This window comes from Schistocerca gregaria, chromosome 1, assembly GCF_023897955.1.
Source record: "Schistocerca gregaria isolate iqSchGreg1 chromosome 1, iqSchGreg1.2, whole genome shotgun sequence".
Classification (NCBI taxonomy): domain Eukaryota; kingdom Metazoa; phylum Arthropoda; class Insecta; order Orthoptera; family Acrididae; genus Schistocerca; species Schistocerca gregaria.
The window spans coordinates 211,265,577-211,289,196 of record NC_064920.1 but is presented as its reverse complement, the minus strand read 5'-3'; the positions used below and the strand labels follow the sequence as shown (position 1 = coordinate 211,289,196).

The 23,620-nt window shown below is 44.4% G+C and overlaps 1 protein-coding gene across 1 annotated transcript in view; it reads right to left on the bottom strand.

The window, feature by feature from the left end:
- The window catches only part of LOC126336989 (uncharacterized), a 112,034-nt gene that overhangs the window by 29,439 nt on the left and 58,975 nt on the right, over positions 1–23,620 (bottom strand). The gene's annotated exons all lie outside the window — the stretch shown is intronic.

The window sequence follows — 23,620 nt, the reverse complement described above, 5'->3', positions numbered from 1 at the left end:
AGCAGCTCACTGCAACATTCAGTCTTTACCTGCGCATTACGAAGAACTTAGCCTCCTCTTCAACCAACTAAACTACCACGTAATCCTCTTATCCGAAACATGGTTGAAACCACACATATCCTCTGCATCTATTCATCTCCCAGGGTACACATTTCTTAGGGCAGACAGATCAAAAAAGCGAGGTGGCGGGGTCGGTGCATATATACGAACAGATCTCAAAGCGAAAGTCTTATGTACGTCAAATCCTGCTGAAGAAAAAGAGGCTGAATTCATGTTCATTGAAATAAATATACAAAGTCGGAAATTCTTGACTGGCGTCGTGTACAAGCCGCCTAAAATAAGCTCAATGTGTTCCTTCCAGTCGGAATTACATTCACTTCAGTGTCAATACGAACATGTCATCGTAATGGGTGACTTGAACATAGACCTGCTAAGAGACACTCCCTCCGCAATAAACCTAAGAAGATTGTTTAGTTGCAACAGCATGAACATTTTTCCATTACAACCTACACACCATACGGCGCACAGTCATACTCTTATAGACGTGATCGCAACGAAACAGACTGACAAAGTAAGAGATGTTGGTCAATCATCGGCCCCTGACCTCTCAGCACATGATGTAATATTCCTGGCCTACTCTGTGCAGCCCCCAAGGATCAAATCGCGTTACATAACTTGTAGGAACATGAAACGTATTGACCTTGACGCTCTAACAGCCGATTGCTCAGAAATCTCATGGCATCAGAGAACCTACAATCGACGGAAAAATTAATGAACTTGGTGATAAACTCACTGCCCTCTATGACAAACATGCACCTGTGTGCACAGTCCGTGTAAGAAAATCTCCTGCTCCATGGCTGACAGATGAATTACGTCAAATGATGACTAATAGGGATGCTGCCCACAGGCGTTTCAAGGCAGATCCGAAACCCGAGCGTTTCGAAGAATATAGAAAGCTACGGAACAGAGTGAAACAATGCATTCGCAATGCCAAAATCAGGCACGCTCGCTCCCTTGTATGCAGCAATCTGACACCCACGACTCTATGGAAGAATCTCCGTAGCTTGGGGGTCGGAAAGGCAAAATCGGAAACTACTTTTCATGTGTCAGCTAACGAATTAAATGAATTCTTCTCTGCACCTCTGAATACCAGCACGGCTGATAATTACCATCCACAAGAATTCCCAAACAGGATAACTAACAACGATACCTTCCATCTAAAACATGTAACAACAAATACGGCAAGAAAAGCAATAATGAGAATCTCTTCTGATGCAATAGACAACGACAGTATCGGTATAACCATGATTAAGAATGTTGCCGATATCTTAGTACCTGTCTTAACTGACATATTTAATTTTTCCCTCGTGAACGGAATATACCCCACTGCATGGAAAAGAAGCATAATTCGACGCATCCCTAAGATCGAAAACCCGCAACTGCCTAGTGATTACCGACCAATTACCATACTTCCTGCTGTTTCCAAAGCACTTGAATATATTGTTCATGACCAAATCACTGAACACTTGCATGAATTCAGTCCATATGACAAATTTCAATCCGGATTCTGTAAACATCACAGCACAAACACTGCTCCAATTAAAGTAACTGATGACCTGAAATATGCCATCGACAATCGAAAGGGAACAATATTGACGCTACTGGACTTCAGCAAAGCTTTTGACACTGTTAACTTTGACATATTACTCAGAAAAATGCAACAGCTTAATTTCTCTGATAGTGCAATGAGATGGTTTAAAAGCTACTTAAAAGACAGACAGCAATGTGTTGTCTGTGCAAATGAAAAATCTTCCTGGAAACATGTTTCTTCGGGAGTGCCACAAGGATCAGTCTTAGGACCACTTTTGTTTTCTTTATATGTCAACGATATTTCGTCGATCTTGTCCTCCTGTAAACATCATTTCTATGCCGACGACCTCCAGCTCTACCTAAGCGTGAGACCTGAAGACGTAAACACTGCAATCGCTCTGATGAATGATGATCTGTCTTCAGTAGTAACATAGGCGAAAAACCTGGGGCTTAAATTAAATGCAAAAAAGACGCAAGTAATCTTAATAGCCCATCAGAAATTAATAAGTTCTGATTTCCGCGAACGGTTACCTCCTATTCTGCTGGAAGGTACTCCAATACCATATCAGAAAACAGTGAAGAACTTGGGTGTAACTTTGGACGAGCATCTCAACTGGGCGGAGGATACAGTCGCAGTGTGCCGAAAGACGTCTGCTTGTCTCTATGCTCTCAAAAAGTTTCGGAACATATTCCCACAGGACTTGAAATGCCAGCTTGTGCAAGCACTCGTTCTACCAAACCTCCACTACTGTGATGTGATTCAACAAGGCATGAGTAGTGAAAACAAAAGACGGCTAGAGCTAACCATGAATGCCTGTGTGCGTTACACCTGCAACATTCGCCGATATTATCATGTTAGTGCTTATTACTCCGAGCTGGGGTGGCTGCGGCCGGACAAACTGCGTGACTACCACACTCTATGTCTACTTCGCCGACTCCTCGTCGCGCAAGCACCCCAGTACCTAGCTTCAGAGATTAAAAACCTGTCATGCCATCATAATCGAAACACGAGGTCACTCTTATCTGGTATCCTAACTGTGCCCACTCACAAAACAAAAACTTTTGCAAACTCCTTCTCAGTTGCCGCTGTTCGCCTCTGGAACAAACTGCCCCGTACCTTGAGGAAAATTCAATCTCCTGTTGCTTTTAAGAAGAAGTTGAAGCATTTCCTACTATCATCTGCATAAAATTCTCCACAAAATTAATGTGCCTGGCCAATCCTCTCATCTGTCAAATAGCAAAGCTAGCGTCTCCTATCTTGCTCCTGAGATGCCTTCTTCTTCATCTATCTCTATTAGCCACGCAGTCTTCTTTTCCTTTATATTTTCCTTAATTATGTTTCATCATGTCTCTCTATTCTTCTCCTCTCTTCACCATGAGTCTCCCTCATACCCCCTGCTGCCAGCACTCCTATCTAAAATCTTTCTCTTCAATAATTTATTTTTCGAGGAGTACCTTTCTAATTGTTTATCTCACTTTTTGTATTAGATGTAGTTTAACATGCCTACTAAAACATATGATTGTAAAAGAAGTAGAATGCCTGGTTAGATGTAAGAGAGGGCCTGATGGCCCTAATCTTGCCAGGTTAAATAAATAAATAAATAAATAAAATACTCTGACAGAGACCAGACAAAACAAATTAAAACAAGAGGTGTGTGACTGCAAAACTAGAACGAAGGATAGGGGCAACAGAAAAAAATGTGCATTAAAAACAACTTGACATCAGAGGTCATTCGCAATAAAAAAAGCATACTGCTAGGACCTGCGCGGAGACTTATTGTTGCTTGATTGGTGCATTGAATAATAAGAAACATAAGTTCTTGGCAGACATGGGTTCATATGTGTCAGCTGTTAGTCTGGACCTCACTGTCTGGAGCACCATGGATAGGTTATGTAGAGTAGGGAACAATGAGGTGAAGTCATTGGAGGAAACACTGCTCACTTTTAGCATCGGAGCTCAAAGTTTTAAGGAGCAAATTAGAGGTTTTGTCACATGTTGGTAAGAGGTACTGTTTCATTCTCGGACACGATTTTCTGAATGAACATCTCAATATAATTAACCTTTTGCAGCGTATGGCCGAACTTGGTGGAATTATGTTTCTCGTAGGAGAGAGAGAGAGAGAGAGACAGAGAGAGAGAGAGAGAGAGAGAGAGAGAGAGCGAGAGAGAGAGCTGCTTGTGAAAGAATGTCCTAAGCTGCAATTGTCATGACGGTGCTACCAGATAAACTGTGTACACATACACTACAGATTAGGTTACTGAGAGATTCAGCAAAATTGATGTGGGGTAATGTAGGTATGGACTTACTGAGGAAACTGTGCATGGTAGAATTATTGGGCTGCAATGAAGAGTTAGGTAAGTCACACTGTATGGTACACAGGTGTATAGTATATGTAACAGATATAGATGAAGAATTTATGGTTCTCATGAATTTAGTCAGTTTTAGCATGGGCAAGGTTAGTCTGTCAAGGACCTAATGGTTGCCAGTTTGAGTGTCTTGGAAGAGGGTTCTGTTAATAGACCAAGTGATGACCTCAGCCACAAGCATACCAGTAGCACTTCTGCACTACATGATAATGTCAAACATTTGATATCGAAATATAAAGAAGAAATGGAAGCTTTATTGCCTAGATTCATGGATCTGTTAAACCAGTGAATTCATTGTCAGTGATGACTAAAACACAGAATAAGATACCAACAGAAAGCGACACTCCGAGGTATAATGAACCATACAGGATTTCAAAACATTTATTACCTTTGATTGAGGAATTCATTAGGCAACAACTGAGTGACTGAATCACTGAGGAGATGATAGCCGCTCGGAATTGAGCATTTTCAGTGTGCCTGAAAAGTCATCGAATGGTACCAATAAATACATGTTCGTTTCTAATTATCGCTTCTGAAGCTCAAATAAAGTCGTAATGGGTAGCCCATCCTGAAAAGTATGGAGACCCTCGACAATCTGGGTCAATCTCAACACTTCTCAACCAGAGATCTGACGAATGGCTAACACCAGCTTGAAGAAGTTTCGAAAGACTGACAACCATGGCGACATTACTAGTATTGTAGGATGACGTTTTGACTGAAAAACACACCACCTACATTTTAGAGCCTCTTGAATGGAGTGTTTTGGAGACTGAAACCTGAAAACTGCATGGAGTATCTCGATGACATAATTGTATTCTCAAAGAACATGGAAGAACATGTCAAATGGTTGAAAGAAATCTTCAAACGACTATAATCAGCATGTCTAACACACAGTGCTGATAAGTGCCACTTTCCTCATCAGAAGAAAAGCATCTGGGACATGTAACTGGCCAGGAAGGAGTTAGAAATTATCCGCAGCTATTATCAGCAGTTTTTGGTGTTGTACCACTTCAGATTAAAAAGCTGTTACAGTCATTTTTAGACCTCTGTAATTATTATAGGTAGTTTGTGAGGAATTTTACACAAATTTATGATCCTTTGAATCATCTTTTAAGAAAAGGAGTGAAATCTGAGTGATTAGTAGGGTGTCAAGCCGTGTTCGAGACACTGTATCATGCTTTGTTATCGAGTTCTGTGTTAGTACTTCGTAACTTTGGACAAGAGTTCATCCTGTCCCGTGATGTGAGCAATAGGGCAGTCGGTGTGTTTTGAGACAAATTGTCGATAGTAAAAGAACATTCTATGGCTTATGCATTGATACAACTGAACAGGGTGGTATGCTACTATTCAACGATACTTTTTCTGTTAGTTATATGGACAATCATTTGAGTTAGTTACTGATCGTGTTCCTTAAGCGGGTATTTGGACTGTAATACCCTTGCAGTAGATTAACGTGGTAGGCACTGATGTTAAGTGAGTTTCATTACTAAATAGTGAACAAATCTAGGAGGATGCACATTTATTCAGATATACCAGGCAGGAATACTGGAAGTCTGTAAGCACTGGGCAAAAGTATGTGAGAAGGTGCAAGCAGCTGACATTGACCACCAGGCTTTAACTTCACAGCTACAGTTTGTGACACACAACGGCTCGCTGTGCAGAAGTACAAAGAGAGAAGCTGCATGGTGGTTCCTGCATTGTTCAGAAATGAATTATTGCAAAAGACATATGACTACCTGTTGGCAGGTCATGGAGTACGTAGAACCAAAGTAGACATGCAGGCGAAAAGTTTTGGCGGAGAACGTAAAAGCAACGTCTTGACAATGACTTGTGTCATGTGTGCAAAGAGCAGATCGATTGACAGAAGCAACAAAACCATTTAAAATACCATTTCATGTATATAGACTGAAGAGGCGACTAAAAATAGCCACAAATGCTACGATAATAATTGGATATTAAAATTTTACCGCAATATTAATTTTATACTATAATTATAGATCAGGGTACAAATTTTGCCAGCCCTCTTGTAGCAGTTGTGTCACCTGATTTCTATCCGAAAAATTCGCAATACTAGCTTCCATTCAAAAGCAAATGATCGTACCAAACAATTTCTAAAATGTTAAATCATAATGTGAATTGTCAGCATGATAATTTGGACTTGTATCTTCAATATATTGTCTCAGTGTGTAATTCTAAGTACACAACAGTACAGCTCTTTCATCATTGGGGTTGGTGTACAGTAGAAAGGTGCCATCTCCTTTACGGTTCAGGAATATAAATTAGGTGCCCCTGAAAAGTCAGTGAAAAAATTTAGAAAGTGATTAAAAAAAGTTTGGCAGCAGGACAAACGAGTGTATAGAAAGCCACTCGAACTTCAAGAAAAGGTGGGGCAATTTTCGGAGACACTACCACGGCATAGAGTGGGTTAGTGTGTTTTGTTAGCTAACCCTTACACACCAGAAAAACAAAAACGTTTTTAACTAGGTACAACATTCTGTATCAAGTGGGAGAGAAAAAAAATGGCCAGTATATTTGAAGGTGCAGCTTACAACAAAGACAACTGTTAGGTCCTTCCAAGGAGTACGATAAGTTTTGACACAGGTTCCAGCATCACACGTGGGGATAAAAACTGTAAGAATGTGAAGAAGCAAGTAGTTAAAATGTTCAGTATTGATGTAATACATCATACGCATTAAGACCACATATTTAGTTTCCATTTGATTGTTGTGTATTTTTAGACTTAGAATTGCTGAACTGTTGAGGTTTGTGTTAATTTGTTTTGGAGGTTTGTTATAATAGGGACGTTAATGCCTACATATTGTTTAGTATTCAGTAGTATTTTATAATACACCAATACTTTTGGAAGGAGGGAGGGGAAGTGATGAGGAATTCCTTCCTTTCAAGTTGAGTGCCAGCAAAGGTAGCCAGGAAGAGTATGGCAATCACGCTGTTCCTACGCCTTGACTAGACAGGAGTAGGGAATGAATGACGGAAACAGCCTCTCTTGAATCTGGAGTGGTGTTCTCAAGACAACCTGCCATCCTATTAATAAGTCATCAGTGGACGCTAGGGTTAACTTTGAATATGTACAAGATGAGAAATGAAGTGTACCGAGTTCGAAGACACCTCTGTGAAATTCCAAGAGGAAGAGGAGAAAGAGTGAATTATGACGAAAATTCACGAGGAGTAGTACGGATTGCAACTCTCTTATGAGAAACTGGGGGCGCAGTTGAAATAGGTGATCAACCTGGTGCTGAGAGCACTGATTTGCAGAAAGAGAGAATGCATAAATACAGGCGGAACGCTGCGTGATCATTCCAGAATGAGATTTTCACTCTGAAACGGAGTGTGCGCTGATATGAAACTTCATGGCAGATTAAAACTGAGTGCCGGACCGAGACTGGCACTCGGGACCTTTGCCTTTAGCGGGCAAGGGCTCTACCATCTGTGCTACCCAAGCACGACTCACGACTCGTCCTCACAGCTTTACTTCCGCCAGTACCTCGTCTCCTACTTTCCAAACTTCACGGAAGCTCTCCTGCGAACCTTGCAGAATTAGCGCTCCTGGGAGAAAGGATATGCGGAGACGTGAATCCTGCATGGGTAACTCAGATGGTAGAGCACTTACCCGCGAAAGGCAAAGATCGCGAGTTCGAGTCTCGGTCCAGCACACAGTTTTAATCTACCAGCAACTTTCATATCAGCGCACACTCCGCTGCAGAGTGAAAATCGCATTCTGGAAACATCCCCCAGGCTGCTGCTAAGTGTCGGAGAGAACTACGTACCCCCCTATTTGCGTTCCCAAGTAATGAGCTACTCTGGATGAATTCGGTATGCACTAAAGAGATTATAATTCTGAATTGTTAGAGTAAAGGAAAGCTCCATGATATGACTACGATGGAGCTAAAAGATAGCGGAATCGTAACTAATAGGGCGACTTGTGACGTAACCGGGACAACTGATATAGGGGGTTGGATTGTTTGGGAGAGGAGAGCAAACAGCGAGGTCATCGGTCTCATCGGATTAGGGAAGGATGGGAAGGGAAGTCGGTCGTGCCCTTTCAAAGGAACCATCCCGGCATTTGCCTGGAGAGATTTAGGGAAATCACGGAAAACTTAAATCAGGATGGCCGGATGCGGGATTGAACCGTCATCCTCCCGAATGCAAGTCCAGTGTGCTAACCACTCTTCCACCTCGCTCGGTAACCAGGACAACGTTTTGCCTATCTGCCACAGTTATCGAGGTAACACATATCTTGCCGTTTTGTCCAGATCAGACGTTAGGGATACTGTCAGTTTGAAACCCAACATTTCTAAATGACACCCTAAACCCATACATCCCTCACGCATTAGACCAATGTATAGTGCCGCAGAAGGGGCAGATTTCAGCAGAACAGATGTTGCAAGACATCCAACAGTACTGTGTGAAACAGAGTATGCAGGTTCTGAACTTAGCATTTCAGCTCGTAGTACTGTAGCGATTCTGATCTCCGTTTATGAAATTTATGTTTGTTACAACCAAAGAACAGCACAACACCCAGAGATACCTGTGCATCAGTTACCTTTTTACTACAGAAAATGATGTTGACTAATTTAAGTCGAATTATGGGTCTAAGCACTAAGAGGTAAAGTAAAGATTAATTAGAAATTAGCGTTACCGTTTAAGGGGATTAAGCTTTACAAAATTAAAATCAACTTAAAACTAACAGTCAGATATTCCATAAAAAATAATTAATAGAAAGTGTATACAGGTTAGTAAAGTGCAAAAATTAGTGGCGAATTTTACAAAGGACAAGGGAATGTTGCACAACATAATAGTAATTAAGTATGAGAACAAAATTTTATTAGGACTGGCTGTGACGACACTAAGTGCAACAAGTCCATCAGGTACGCAAAGGTGCTGTAACCAATGTTAACACTCGGGAGGACTGAAGTACATATAGATAGGGAGCTTATTACGTCACAGAGTGCCAGAGAGAATGTCAGGAACATCTTATTCAGCACATAGACAACAGTGCCAAACATTCTTCTGTAACAAGGCTATGTGCAATAGCTGCACCTAGAGATACAAGAAGAACACCTTTAAAACTGCAAACTTTGCCTAAGGGAAAGCTCTAAAGCCCCAAAGTTAAATATTAAGCCAACCAAGAACGCTGAAAAGCTCAGAAAACTGGAGCACATTCGGTAACTAACACAAGGGAGATCACGCCATGGACTGCTATAAAATCTTTGCCTGTCTTCCACTCTCAGAGTTAGGCCACTCGATCTGCATCACTGATACTGATCGAAAGGCAGCTCTGCTAGTTGTAGGATGTCATGGCGAATGCAAAGAAGGAAGTGATTCACAGCTGCAGCCACCTTGCAGTCCACTGCAACGAGTTGATAGTCGTCTGGCTGTGGAGGAAACTTCAATTCTGCGAGCAGTACTCCCATTCATCACAGCGGTTACTGACTGAGGATTAGCACTAGGCTGATCATTAGTGACAGAAGAACGAATCTACGAGCTATTCAGTTTGGGAGTAGGTCACCTGTGCCACCACTTCTGGGCAATACAAGTACTGCCTTACAAAATGTATGCTGGGACTATCTCTCTGGCTGTCCTTTGTGTAATTGCTACGTCATCCACCTACATGCCAGGTCGACAGCTGACAAAAGGGGGGTGCAGGTATCTTGGGCTGAGCCTAAGTGCAGTTTCACTCAGTGAGAGCGCTGAGGATCCAATAGACACCCACAGACTGTAGCTACGAGCCAGCTGTCAGACCTTCCTATGATGGGGCCACGGCACTGACCTTGGTAAACGCCGGAGCCTGTGACTGCGAATTCCTTGTTGGGCGCTGACGTGCTACCCTGCACCTTTGTGCAACGTAGGCTCAGCAGGGCTGGTGCTAAGCCACAGTGGGAAGAAAAGAAATTCATTCTAAAAATCTCGGAAATAGAAGTCTGTTAACTGAATGATGTCTCATTAGTACCCTGCGCTTCACAGCCCCCACCCCCACCCCCAATCGCTCCCCGTTTGTCTAAACTCCTGTATTAGGTCGCATCTGGTGGGCTCCTACACAATGTTGATCAAATAATGCAATTAAAAAAAATTTGTCTCAGTCCGGAAAGGACTGTAAATTGTATTATGTGCACGCAAAATCACCCTAACGCTGCTATGAAAAATCATCTGGTCAAGAGAAAAATGTATTATGCGCACAAAAAATCACCCTAACGTTGCTATGAAAAATCATCTGGTCCAGAGAAAAATAAAGATATATACATGAAGCCTACCTTCAGAAAAACGTCGTGGCGTTTTAGCTCAGTTACCTCACTAGCAGTAAAGAATGGTAGCTTCACCTTCTTTGTTTTACTGAAGAATGTTTCACCAAAGTGGCGAGAGCATTAGAGGGCACTGTAAGATTTCTTCTTAAAACATAGTTGTAGAAATTACGTTATTTGGAGTGCATAGATCACTATTGTTTATACTATAGCTTTGTAAGTACCTCCAACGGCCTTGCTGCACTGACAACACTGGTTCACCGAAGTTAAGTACTATCGGGCTTGGTGTGTGCGTGTGTGTGTGTGTGTGTGTGTGTGTGTGTGTGTGTTGGGGCTTAAGGGCGCTCAATGGCGAGGTCATCAGCGCCGTGACACACATGAAAAGGAACGAATGGGGACAGACCTAATAAAACCGAAGCACACACGCAAAGAATGCAAGAAAAGAAGGAAAATGCTACATAAGAAAGTAAAACGTAAGGAAAGCGAAAACGTAGCAGCCAGAATGTCACAGAAAAGTGTCATTGGCTGGCCACTTACATAAAATATGGGCGAGCTTGTCACACAGTGAGCAAATTAAGACCCTCACCCTAAAGTCTTAGTAAAAACATTTGACAAGGCACAGAACTTTAAAACTTTAACCATATTCGTCCGAGTGTTTCCTAAAAGAGATGGTAGATCCGCTGGCAAGGCAGCCGCGACCGGCTGGTCAGAAAATAAAACTCAATCCAATAAAACGTGGCGCACAGTGACCTGGACGCCACAAGCACAACACATTGGAGGCTCCTCTCATCGGAGCAGGAAGACATGCGTCATCGGGCTGTGGCCTATTCGTAGCCGAGTGAGGAGAACCTCGTCCCGTCGATGGGGCTGAAAGGAAGTACACCACACACGCGTTGTGGACTTGACTATACGGAGCTTATTGTCAGTCACTTCCAGCCACTCATCCTCCCACCGACGCATGACTCGTGAGCTCAACAGCGAGGTGAGTGCGTGCAGGGGGATAGCACAATGAGATACTTGTGGATCGAGACACGCCTCCTTGGCTGCGAGATCTGCCCTTTCATTCCCAGCAATGCTAACATGCCCCGGAACCCAGCAGAAAGCTACAACCTTCCCCAGTCGCTGTACTTGGAGGAGGGCATCCTGGATGGTCTGAACTATTTTATCTGCTGGATGCAAACGCTGCAGTGAGTGAAGGGCACTTAGTGGATCGGAACAGACAAGGAATTTAGGACAGGAAGAATGTCTCACCTGCTCCAGTGCCCGCAAGATCGCAGACAATTCTGCATCAAAGACAGCAAAAGTCTGAGGCAGTTGAACCTTGAGAACACGATCCGGAAAAACAAGAGAGAAACCAACCAAATCCCCTTGTCCGACCCATCCGTAAATACAGCTACATAGTTGTGGTGCTGAGATAAAATGTTCCATTAAAGACGGTGGCAGGAGTGCAATCTCTGTTGTATTGCACCAAGTCTGAAGGCACTCTGGGCCTCTCCGTCGGGCTTCGTTAGCACTTGAATTAGTGACCGTCCAGTCTGCCGAGCGCCCTTGGCAAATGGGGTGCAATTAGCCCTTGTGAAGTTAATTGAGGAGCTACTTGATTGGGAGGCAGCGGCACCTGTCTCGAAAACTGACAACAATCAGGAGAACAGTGTACTGACAACATGCTCCCCCATGTCTGCATCCACTGCGCGTGTGGGCTGAGAACTACATGGTGTTCAGTCCCTACCGTCAGGCCTTCAAAGTCTGTTTGGACGGAGTCCATCTCCTCCTTCCCCCTCTCTCTATCCATCTACTCCTTCTCCTCATCCTTGTCCATCTGCTCTATACCAACTCTCTGTCCCCCTTCTTCCAGGCCACACCCACTGCCCATCTCCTCCTGCCCCCTGTGGCCATCTTCTCCTCCTCTATCTCTGTACATCTCCTCCTCTTTACTCTCTGTGTTCAAGTCCTTCTCAACCCTCATCCTGCTCATATACTCCTCCTCCTTTTCTCTGTACAACTCCTCTTCTCCCCTCTCTCCGTCCATTTCAACCTATCCCTCTTTCTGTTCAACTCCTCGTCCCTACCTATCTGTGTCTATCTCCTCCTTCGCCCTCTCTGTATGCCCATTTGTTCCTCTCCCTTTTTCTCTCCACGTTATCATTCCTACTACGACAGGAGGCTGGTGGTTCTTACTCCCCACAGTATTTCCTTCCCGATCTTAACTAGTATTCTATCAAAGTTGGTTGAAAATGTTCCAGAGTTCATGTATGGCTTCGCCCACATACATACATGTCAGATATATTTCACAAATATTTAACATATTCCACATTTATTTGTACACATATTTCACCTGTACCTGCTCAATGTTGATCACGTCATATCTCCTGAACTATGTGGCGTACAATGATATAATTTTGCAAGTACATACAGTGGTATAGGAGCATCTCAGTGTTTGTGAAATCATATGTCCGGAACAATTTGTCGTACGATGATATAATATTGCTGGTACATTCAGTGGTATATGTGAATACTGTTTACAAAATATGTCGCTAATACAATTAGTAGTAATGAAGTAATAAATTAAGACTACATGCACCATGCGGCAGTTTTACTGCACAAATTGCGGAAATGTAGCAAGCGATAAACATTTTTTTCATTAAATCATTTGTGAGGGCTGACAGCGAGAAAAAGTTTTGTAAAGGTTTGAATATACACTCCTGGAAATTGAAATAAGAACACCGTGAATTCATTGTCCCAGTAAGAGGAAACTTTATTGACACATTCCTGGGGTCAGATACATCACTTGATCAGACTGACAGTACCACAGGCACATAGACACAGGCAACAGAGCATGCACAATGTCGGCACTAGTACAGTGTATATCCACCTTTCGCAGCAATGCAGGATGCTATTCTCCCATGGAGACGATCGTAGAGATGCTGGATGTAGTCCTGTGGAACGGCTTGCCATGCCATTTCCACCTGGCGCCTCAGTTGGACCAGCGTTCGTGCTGGACGTGCAGACCGCGTGAGACGACGCTTCATCCAGTCCCAAATATGTTCAATGGGGAACAGATCCGGAGATCTTGCTGGCCAGGGCCAGGGTAGTTGACTTACACCTTCTAGAGCACGTTGGGTGGCAGGGGATAAATGCGGACGTGCATTGTCCTGTTGGAACAGCAAGTTCCCTTGCCGGTCTAGCAATGGTAGAACGATGGGTTCTATGACTGTTTGGATGTACCGTGCACTATTCAGTGTCCCCTCGACGATCACCAGAGGTGTACGGCCAGTGTAGGAGATCGCTCCCCACACCATGATGCCGGGTGTTGGCCCTGTGTGCCTCGGTCGTATGCAGTCCTGATTGTGGCGCTCACCTGCACGGCGCCAAACACGCATACGACCATCATTGCCACCAAGGCAGAAGCAAATCTCATCGCTGAAGACGACAAGTCTCCTTTCGTCCCTCCATTCACGCCTGTCGCGACACCACTGGAGGCGGGCTGCACGATGTTGGGGCGTGAGCGGAAGACGGCCTAACGGTGTGCGGGACCGTAGCCCAGCTTCATGGAGACGGTTGCGAATGGTCCTCGCCGATACCCCAGAAGCAACAGTGTCCCTAATTTGCTGGGAAGTGGCGGTGCGGTCCCCTACGGCACTGCGTAGGATCCTACGGTCTTGGCGTGCATCCGTGCTTCGGTCCGGTCCCAGGTCGACGGGCACGAGCACCTTCCGCGGACCACTGGCGACAACATCGATGTACTGTGGAGACCTCACGCCCCACGTGTTGAGCAATTCGGCGGTGCGTCCACCTGGCCTCCCGCATGCCCACTATACGCCCTCGCTCAAAGTCCGTCAACTGCACATACGGTTCACGTCCACGCTGTCGCGGCATGCTACCAGTGTTAAAGACTGCGATGGAGCTCCGTATGCCACGGCAAACTGGCTGACACTGACGGCGGCGGTGCACAAATGCTGCGCAGCTAGCGCCATTCGACGGCCAACACCGCGGTTCCTGGTGTGTCCGCTGTGCCGTGCGTGTGATCATTGCTTGTACAGCCCTCTCGCAGTGTCCGGAGCAAGTATTGTGGGTCTGACACACTGGTGTCAATGTGTTCTTTTTTCCATTTCCAGGAGTGTATATGTAATGTTCGTAGCAAGTCGCTATGTGCTCTTATTCTCGTATAATCGATGAATAAAGCGAGCCAAGTTTGGCTGAAATCGTTCAAGTTGTTTAGGAGGAGATGTGGAACACACATACATACATTCATTTTATAATATGTATCGGTTCTGTCTGTTCAGACTCATCTTGAATCACATTTTCTGTTTCCAATAAATATAAACAACCAAGGTGTTATAGTAAATAGGCTATACCATTTCAAACACAGTGTTGCTAAGGAAAGGTATACATCGTAAAGTAGATGCAATCGATGTAAATACATATCTATGTTTCTGAACCGCGGGTATTCAGGAATGTAGTTAATGAGTTTGTAAGTTTATTTGGATGTGTTATTGCTGCTATTTAACTGCAGCAGGCAGCGGTCACAAATTTAGTGCCAATGGATTCCCAATTCATTCATCTTCAACTTATATACACTACTGGCCATTAAAATTGCTACACCAAGAAGAAATGCAGATGATAAACGGGTATTCATTGGACAAATGTAGTATACTAGAACTGACATGTGACTACATTTTGAAGCAATTTGGGTACATAGATCCTGAGAAGTCAGTACCCAGAACGACCAACTCTGGCCGCAATAGCGGCGTTGATACACCTGGGCATTGAGTCAAACAGAGCTTGGGTGGCGCGTACAGGTACAGCTGCCCATGTAGCTTCAACACGACACCACAGTTCATCAAGAGTAGTGACTGGCGTATTGAGACGAGCCAGTTGTTCGGCCACTATTGACCAGACATTTTCAGTTGTTGAGAGATCTGCAGAATGTGCTGGCCAGGGCAGCAGTCGAACATTTTTTGTATCCAGAAAGGCGCGTACAGGACCAACAACATGCGGTCGTGCAATATCCTGCTGAGATGTAGGGTTTCACAGGGATCGATTGAAGGGTAGAGCCACGGGTCGAAACACATCTGAAATGTAACGTACACTGTTCAAATTGCCGTCAACGCGAACAAGAGGTGACCGAGACTTGTAACCAATGGCACACCATACCATCACGCCTGGTGATACGCCAGTATGGCGATGACGAATACACGGTTCCAATATGCGTTCACCGCGATGTCGCCAAACACGGATGCGACCATCATGATGCTGTAAAGAGAACCTGGATTCATTCGAAAAAATGACTTTTTTCATACGTGCACCCAGGTTCGTCGTTGAGTACACCATCGCAGGCGCTCCTGTCTGTGATGGAGCGTCAGGGGTAACCACAACCACGGTATCCGTGCTGATAGTCCATGCTGCTGCATACGTCGTCGAACTGTTCGTGCAGATGGTTGTTGTCTTGCAAGGGTCCCCATCTGTTGACTCAGGGATCGAGACGTGGCTGCACAATCCGTTACAGCCATGCGGAGAAGATGCCTGTCATCTCGACTACTAGTGATACGGGACCTTTGGAATCCAGCATAGCGTTCCGTATTACCCTCCTGAACCCACGATTCCATATTCCGATACCAGTCATTGGATCTCGATCAACGCGAGCAGCAATGTCGCGATACGATAAAGCGCAGTCGTGATAGGCTACAATCCGACCTTTATCAAAGTTGGAAAAATGATGGTACGCATTTATCCTCCTTACACGAGGCATCACAATAACATTTCACCAGGCAACGCCGGTCAACTGCCGTTTGTGTATGAGAAATCGGTTGAAAACTTTCCTCATGTCAGCACGTTGTAGGTGTCACCACCGTCGCCAACCTTGTGTGAATGCTCTGAAAAGCTAATCATTTGTATATGACAGCATGTTCTTCCTGTCGGTTACATTTCGCGTCTGTAACACGTCATCTTCGTGGTCTAGCAATTTTAAAGGCCAGTAGTGTATTTTAATAACATTCCACCACTGATTATTGTGTCACTTCGCTTAATTGCAAGTACACTTCTTTAAGCGCAATGATATGGCGTTTTCTATCAAGAATACGGGCACTTTTAATCGTATTCATAACAACAATTGAAGTGTGTGTGAATAACGCTGTGTGGCACATTTTGTCGGATTGTGGGTTTCTGATGGAATAATGGAGTTTACCACGTCATGTTACGTCACTGGTACTAGTTCTCGTGGTATTCATCTGTAGCAAACTGTAATAAAACACGTCTCCATGAAGCAAATATTATGTGCTAGACATTAATGACACGTACGATCGCATGACCTCATTGCGCGCATGTAAACTAACTAAATAACATAACCGTTGCAGAACTTGGTGTAAATCTTGAAGGTTTCCAGAACCGAATTCGTAATCATAACAACTGTTTTTATAACGGATGTAAAGAAAGGAATATGTAACTCTACTTAATGATGATGATGGTGATGATTTATGGTGGAGGGTGCTAAACACCCAGGTGATCAGCGCCCTTGCATTAATGTTATACCGAAGAGGGTTTTCACAGTCTATGGAAGAAGATCAATAAATTGGAAAACTACGTTTGATGCCACGACAGTAAAAATAAAGCAACCTCAAGAAGATGAGGTTCATAAAATCCCAGAGAGACACTGCGGGATAACTACGAGTAAATAAAATAATGGGTAAATTACCTGTGAGGATGCTGTTAAAAAAAAGGGACAAATAACCATTGCTGAATGACGACTTAGAAATAATACGTGAACCAGCCACTCTGTGACACTTCAAGATCTCACACTCAGTATTTTGGGAAGAATTCCAGACGCCAAACAAAATTTTAAGACACGAGAAACACTCGCCTCGTTATCAGTTAAAACAGAAGGAAGATCCTGTGGGAGACCCATTTCTACCCTCAAGTCGTTCTAAAAAACGCACTCAGTTAAAAGATGTACTGACAGCTGTGTCCCGCATCTCTGACATACTGGGGACTCCTCCCGACGTAAGAGGAAACCATGTGTCAATGAACAATGTCCCACTCTACGCCGAGTAAGGACTACTTCTCCACATCGTCGCGAGCAGAAGGAGGTGATCCGTGGGCTCACTGAGGTCTTGATGGAACGCAGTTTATTGTTCGTCACTTCCAGCCAATGAGATTCCCACCAAAATATGGCCTTCCAGGTCACAAATGAAGTGACAACCTGCAGAGGACTGAACAGCGGGCAGGGGGAGGAAAGGGAGCAAGCCTCCTTGACAGCAGCATCAGCGAGTTCGTTTCCCTGGATGCCTATATGCTCTGGAACCCAGCAAAAAATCATTTCCTTGTTTTGCCTGTGCAGGAAAAGGAGAGCGTCCTGTACCTGTTGCACCATCCGATCTGCTGGGTACACCTGTCCAACAGAAAGAAGGGCACTTTGAGAATGAGATCAGATTATAGATTTCTTGACACGACGCCTTCTCATCTACTCCATAGCACAAAAGTTCCGCGTAACAACTGAAAACTGCCCCGGGAATCCTGTCCTGAGGACAATATCGGGGAACACGAGAGAACAACCGAAAACATCTTCCTGCTTAGACCGATCCGCGTAGACGGCAGTAAAATCTGGGTGGCTACGTAATATTTCATTAAATTTAATTTTAAAAATTTAATTTTAAATTAATTTTAAAAATATAATTTTGAAAACTTAGTCTGGGGTATAAGGCTTTTTGCAGGCAGTCGGTTATAAAAGCAATCTGGGCCTTGGTTGTAGCCGGGGGGAGACCCTACTCCACCCCTGACTTTGGACCCCAACACCACCACCACCTGTAATAATTCAAGGCTCTCCAGCACCACCACTACCTGTAATATTTCAAGGCTCTCCCTTCTACCGATCCCAAATGGCCGTGTTGCTTGTGGTCGATGATTGACCAGCCGTTCCAGTGGCGGCTGAACAACGTAACTGGATACTGGCGATGTAGGAATGAATAGACAGCGGAGGCTCAGCAGCCTCTGCACTCAAATTAAAAACAAGGTTAGTGCGATAAACCCCTGTCGAGAGCCTCATGTCCCCGTGATGAACTGCATCCAAAATTTAAATTATGAAGGCCTTGTTGACCCATAAATCTGGCATCCGTATTGACGCCGGGGTCGCACAAAGAACTTATAAAGTTGGAGAAGACGCGCTCTGTCGGCTCCCCAAGACATATGACTAAACATTTAAGGATGTTTAAGGCCTGAGAGATGTTTGTTTCAGCTCTTTAAGGTGTGGCAACCATTTTAACTACTCATTTAAGATAAGACCCAGATACTTCAGCTTTTCCTTAAAAGTGAGAACGGTGTGCCCCAGTTTTAAAACGAGAAAATTAAACAGACGGGAGGAACGATTAAAAGTAACACAAACTGTTTTCTCTCATGAGAATTTAAAACCCGTGGTGCAAGACTATTCCTCCAAGCGCCTGATCGTCGGCTGCAATTGCCGAGTAGCCGTGGCGAGGCTGGAGGATGCACAGAAGACTGACATGTCGTCCACAAACAAGGAACATAGTACTCGACATCACACTGTGGTTGTAATACTATTGATTGCAATGGTGAAAGCCGTGACACCTAGAACACTCCCTTGAGGGACACCATTCTCCTGCTTAAAATGGTCAGACAGGTCATTCCCCACCCTGTATCTAAAATATTTGTCCGAGAGAAAGGACCGTATGAAGGTCGGTAGACGTCCACGGAATCCCCACTGATGGAGCTGCGACAAAATATTATGCCACCAGGTAGAGAAGTAGGTCTTTTCCAAACAGAAGAAAACACCGGTAAGGTGTTGCTTACGAAGGAAAGCTTGTTGCATTGCAGGTTCGAGCAGGGTCAGGTTATCGAGAGTGGAGCGATATATGCTGAACCCACACTGGGAGCGACTGAGTAGGGGCCCGGTTTCGAGAACCCAGACTAGGCCACACGATTGGCCATTCGCTCCAGTGTCTTTCCCACACAGCTTGTCAGGCTAATACTGCGATAACTACTAGGGACTGTACCATCCTGTCCTGGTTTTAAAATTTGGAATAAAATAGGTTCTTACCACGAGTTGGGAAAGTCACCAGTTATTCAAATTTTATTGAAGAGCTGAAGGAGGACTTCCTTTGGCCGTCGGACCAACTGTTGCAACTGGTCGTTTCCAGTGATCGCATCGCAAGCAACTGACAATGCAGAATCCAGCTCCCAGAGAGAGAGAGAGGCTCCTTATATTATCCCATGTTGGTAGAACGGAAATCAAGATCAGCCTTCTTCTGGGCCTCCAGATATCGATAGAAGGTTGGATCCTAGCTGAAATCAGCGGTAATGGATTTATGTGACTTAGTTATTGTCTGAGCTATATTCCTCATCGATGTTACAAGATACCCCTGTATTCGTACAGCTGCTATTAGCGGTCTAGAGTTGTGCCTTGAGATCCTCCTGATGGCTTCCCATAATTTACATGCGGATGTGAACTTACTGATGGAGTTCAGGAACTGTTCCGAGACCTATGATTACTCTTACGAATTATTCTCCATGCCTTTGCACGCGTCATTCTAAAGTATGTCTACTTAAGTCTATTTCAAAGTGTCGTGGGAATATCTTGGTTCGACTTACGACAGCCAGTATTTGTACTTAAATGAAGTTCATGGAAGAAAATAAGCTATACAGACAGAAGAAAAGGGAAAGTACTACATCTGTCGAGAGGCAAGCAGCTCTCATATACAAAGTTCATGTAAGAGAAGTTTGACAAAATATTTGTCCCTTGTCGTCACCTTTATATAATAGTTACTTTCATTATATAGTGCAGCTCCCCAACATTTTGTTATCCCATGTTTCTTTCCTTTTAAACGGATTATTTTATGATGACTTACTAAGAAGTCTGAACCGATAACGATACCATATGTGTAACCTGAGGCCGGTGTACAAATAAAAAGGAACTTGTTCTATTCTCTTTCTGTATAGACTATTTATCGTCCACGTTTCACTTCAATACAAGGCTACATTTCAGACAAACGTATTCAGAAAAGATTTCCTAACATCTATGTTTATACTCGAAGTTAAAAAATTTTAGTCGCTCCAGGAACGTTTTTTGTGCTATTGACAGTCTGTATGTTAGTTATATCATGTCTACTTTGACAACAGTCAGTTATTTTGCTACTGAAGTGACAAACCTTTTCTACCACTTTTAGTGTCTCTTATCCACTAAATTCCATTACGTACCTTTTGTGTTTGTCCATATTCATCTTAAAATCACTTTTGAGGTCACTATTCATTCCGTTCAACTGATGTTTCCAGTCCTTTGCTGTCTCTAATATAGTTACGAAGTCACAGCCAATTCTCTGAGTTCTTAATTCTCCTTCCAGAACTAAAACCCCGTTTCGTCATGTCTACAGAGTATCTCGAATAAGTGCAGCTTGCAAATATTGGAAATATGGCGTGTTTATATTAACTTACAGCAGCGAAGTATGTCGAAAAATGTGCATTTTATGAAATAAATGTTCTAATTGAAATGTTAATGTTTCCAAAGAAGTCATGTGTCGGCTAAAACTGACCATGTGCAACCCATTCCCATTCTCCCATACCGTGGGAGGGTTTGAGGGTTAATTTTGAATTGTAAAATGGTAAATCCAATCTCTATTGCATATTTGGACTTAAAGCTAAAAAAATATTTAGGGTTTACCCGAAACATTCATTGCAGATGGCATTGTAATCGAAAAATTAAGTTTTTCCAGTTTTTGATGTTAAGATTCGACTCATTTTATCCTATATTATTTTTGCGATAAAAATGTAGCCTTTTTTTAAAATCTCTTGACACATTAAAATTGTGTGCCAGAGCGAGACTAATACTCTAGACCTTTGCCTTTCGCGGGCAAGTGCTCTGTCGACTAAGCAAACCCAGCACGACTTACGATCCGTCCTCACAGCGTTAATCTGCCAGGAAGCTGTGTATAAGTACACACTCTGCTGCATCATACCCTTCGTATTTTTTGAGGTACTTGGATATTACAAGTTAAAACGAAGACCCTGTATATTCTGGTGTGCAACATTTAAGAATGAAAATAGCTCTCGCATGAGAGGTCTTTGACAAGTAACATAGCTCGATAAAACTCCGACCATATATACACTCCTGGAAATGGAAAAAAGAACACATTGACACCGGTGTGTCAGACCCACCATACTTGCTCCGGACACTGCGAGAGGGCTGTACACGCAATGATCACACGCACGGCACAGCGGACACACCAGGAACCGCGGTGTTGGCCGTCGAATGGCGCTAGCTGCGCAGCATTTGTGCACCGCCGCCGTCAGTGTCAGCCAGTTTGCCGAGGCATACGAAGCTCCATCGCAGTCTTTAACACTGGTAGCATGACGCGACAGCGTGGACGTGAACCGTATGTGCAGTTGACGGACTTTGAGCGAGGACGTATAGTGGGCATGCGGGAGGCCGGGTGGACGTACCGCCGAATTGCTCGACACGTGGGGCTTGAGGTCTCCACAGTACATCGATGTTGTCGACAGTGGTCGGCGGAAGGTGCACGTGCCCGTCGACCTGGGACCGGACCGCAGCGACGCACGGATGCACGCCAAGACCGTAGGATCCTACGCAGTGCCGTAGGGGACCGCACCAACACTTCCCAGCAAATTAGGGACACTGTTGCTTCTGGGGTATCGGCGAGGACCATTCGCAACCGTCTCCATGAAGCTGGGCTACTGTCCCGCACACCGTTAGGCCGTCTTCCGCTCACGCCCTAACATCGTGCCGCACACCTCCAGTGGTGTCGCGACAGGCGTGAATGGAGGGACGAATGGAGACATGTCGTCTTCAGCGATGAAAGTCGCTTCTGCCTTGGTGGCAATGATGGTCGTATGCGTGTTTGGCGCCGTGCAGGTGAGCGCCACAATCAGGACTGCATACGATGGAGGCACACAGGACCAACACCCGGCATCATGGTGTGGGGAGCGATCTCCTACACTGGCCGTACATCTCTGGTGATCGTCGAGGGGACACTGAATAGTGCACGGTACATCCAAACCGTCATCGAACCCATCGTTCTACCATTCCTAGACCGGCAAGGGAACTTGCTGTTCCAACAGGACAATGCACGTCCACATGTATCCCGTGCCACCCAACGTGCTCTAGAACGTGTAAGTCAACTACCCTGGCCAGCAAGATCTCCGGATCTGTCCCCCATTGAGCATGTTTGGGACTGGATGAAGCGTCGTCTCACGCGGTCTGCACGTCCAGCACGAACGCTGGTCCAACTGAGGCGCCAGGTGGAAATTTCATGGCAAGCCGTTCCACAGGACTACATCCAGCATCTCTACGATCGTCTCCATGGGAGAATAGCAGCCTGCATTGCTGCGAAAGGTGGATATACACTGTACTAGTGCCGACATTGTGCATGCTCTGTTGCCTGTGTGTATGTGCCTGTGGTTCTGTCAGTGTGATCATGTGATGTATCTGACCCCAGGAATGAGTCAATAAAGTTTCCCCTTCCTGGGACAATGAATTCACGGTGTTCTTATTTCAATTTCCAGGAGTGTATTTAGCGACGAAGCGTCATTGACCAAAAGAGGTAACGTAAACGAGCATAATATCCACTATTGGGCAACGGAAAATCCATGATGGCTGCGACAAGTGGAACATGTATGGTGCGGCATTATGGGGGATAGGTTAATTGGCTCCCATTTTATCGATGGCAATCTAAATGGTGCTATGTATGCTGATTCCCTACGTAATGTCCTACCGATGTTGCTACAAGATATTTCACTGCATGACAGAATGGCGATGTGCTTCCAACATGATGGATGTCCGTCACGTAGGTCGCGTGCGGTTGACGCGGTACTGAATAGCACATTTCATTGGTCGTCGAAGCACCATACCATGGCCCGCACGTTCACCGGATCTGCTATCATGATCCACCGACAACGCCTTACAACAGGCTTCAGCGCATTGTCAATGCATGTGCGAACATTACTGAAGGTGAACTACTCACTGTTGAGAGGAATGTCGTTACACGTATTGCCAAATGCATTGAGGTTGACGACATCATTTTGAGCATTTATTGCAATAATGTGGTATTTACAGGTAATCACGCTGTAACAGCATGCGTTCTCAGAAATGATAAGTTCACAAAGGTACATGTATCACATTGGAACAACCGGAATAAAATGTTCAAACGTACTTACGTTGTGTATTTTAATTTTAAAAAACCTATCTGTTACTAACTGTTCGTCTAAAATTGTGAGCCAAATGTTTGTGCCTATTGCAGCGCCATCTGTCACAAAGCGAAAAAAGTGGCCCAACTAAAACATCCATATTTCTTTACGTACTACAAGAATATGTAAAGTTGATATCCGTTTGACCTATGGCAGCGCCATCTAGTGGGACAACCATAGCGGCATCTGGTTTCCCCATTTAA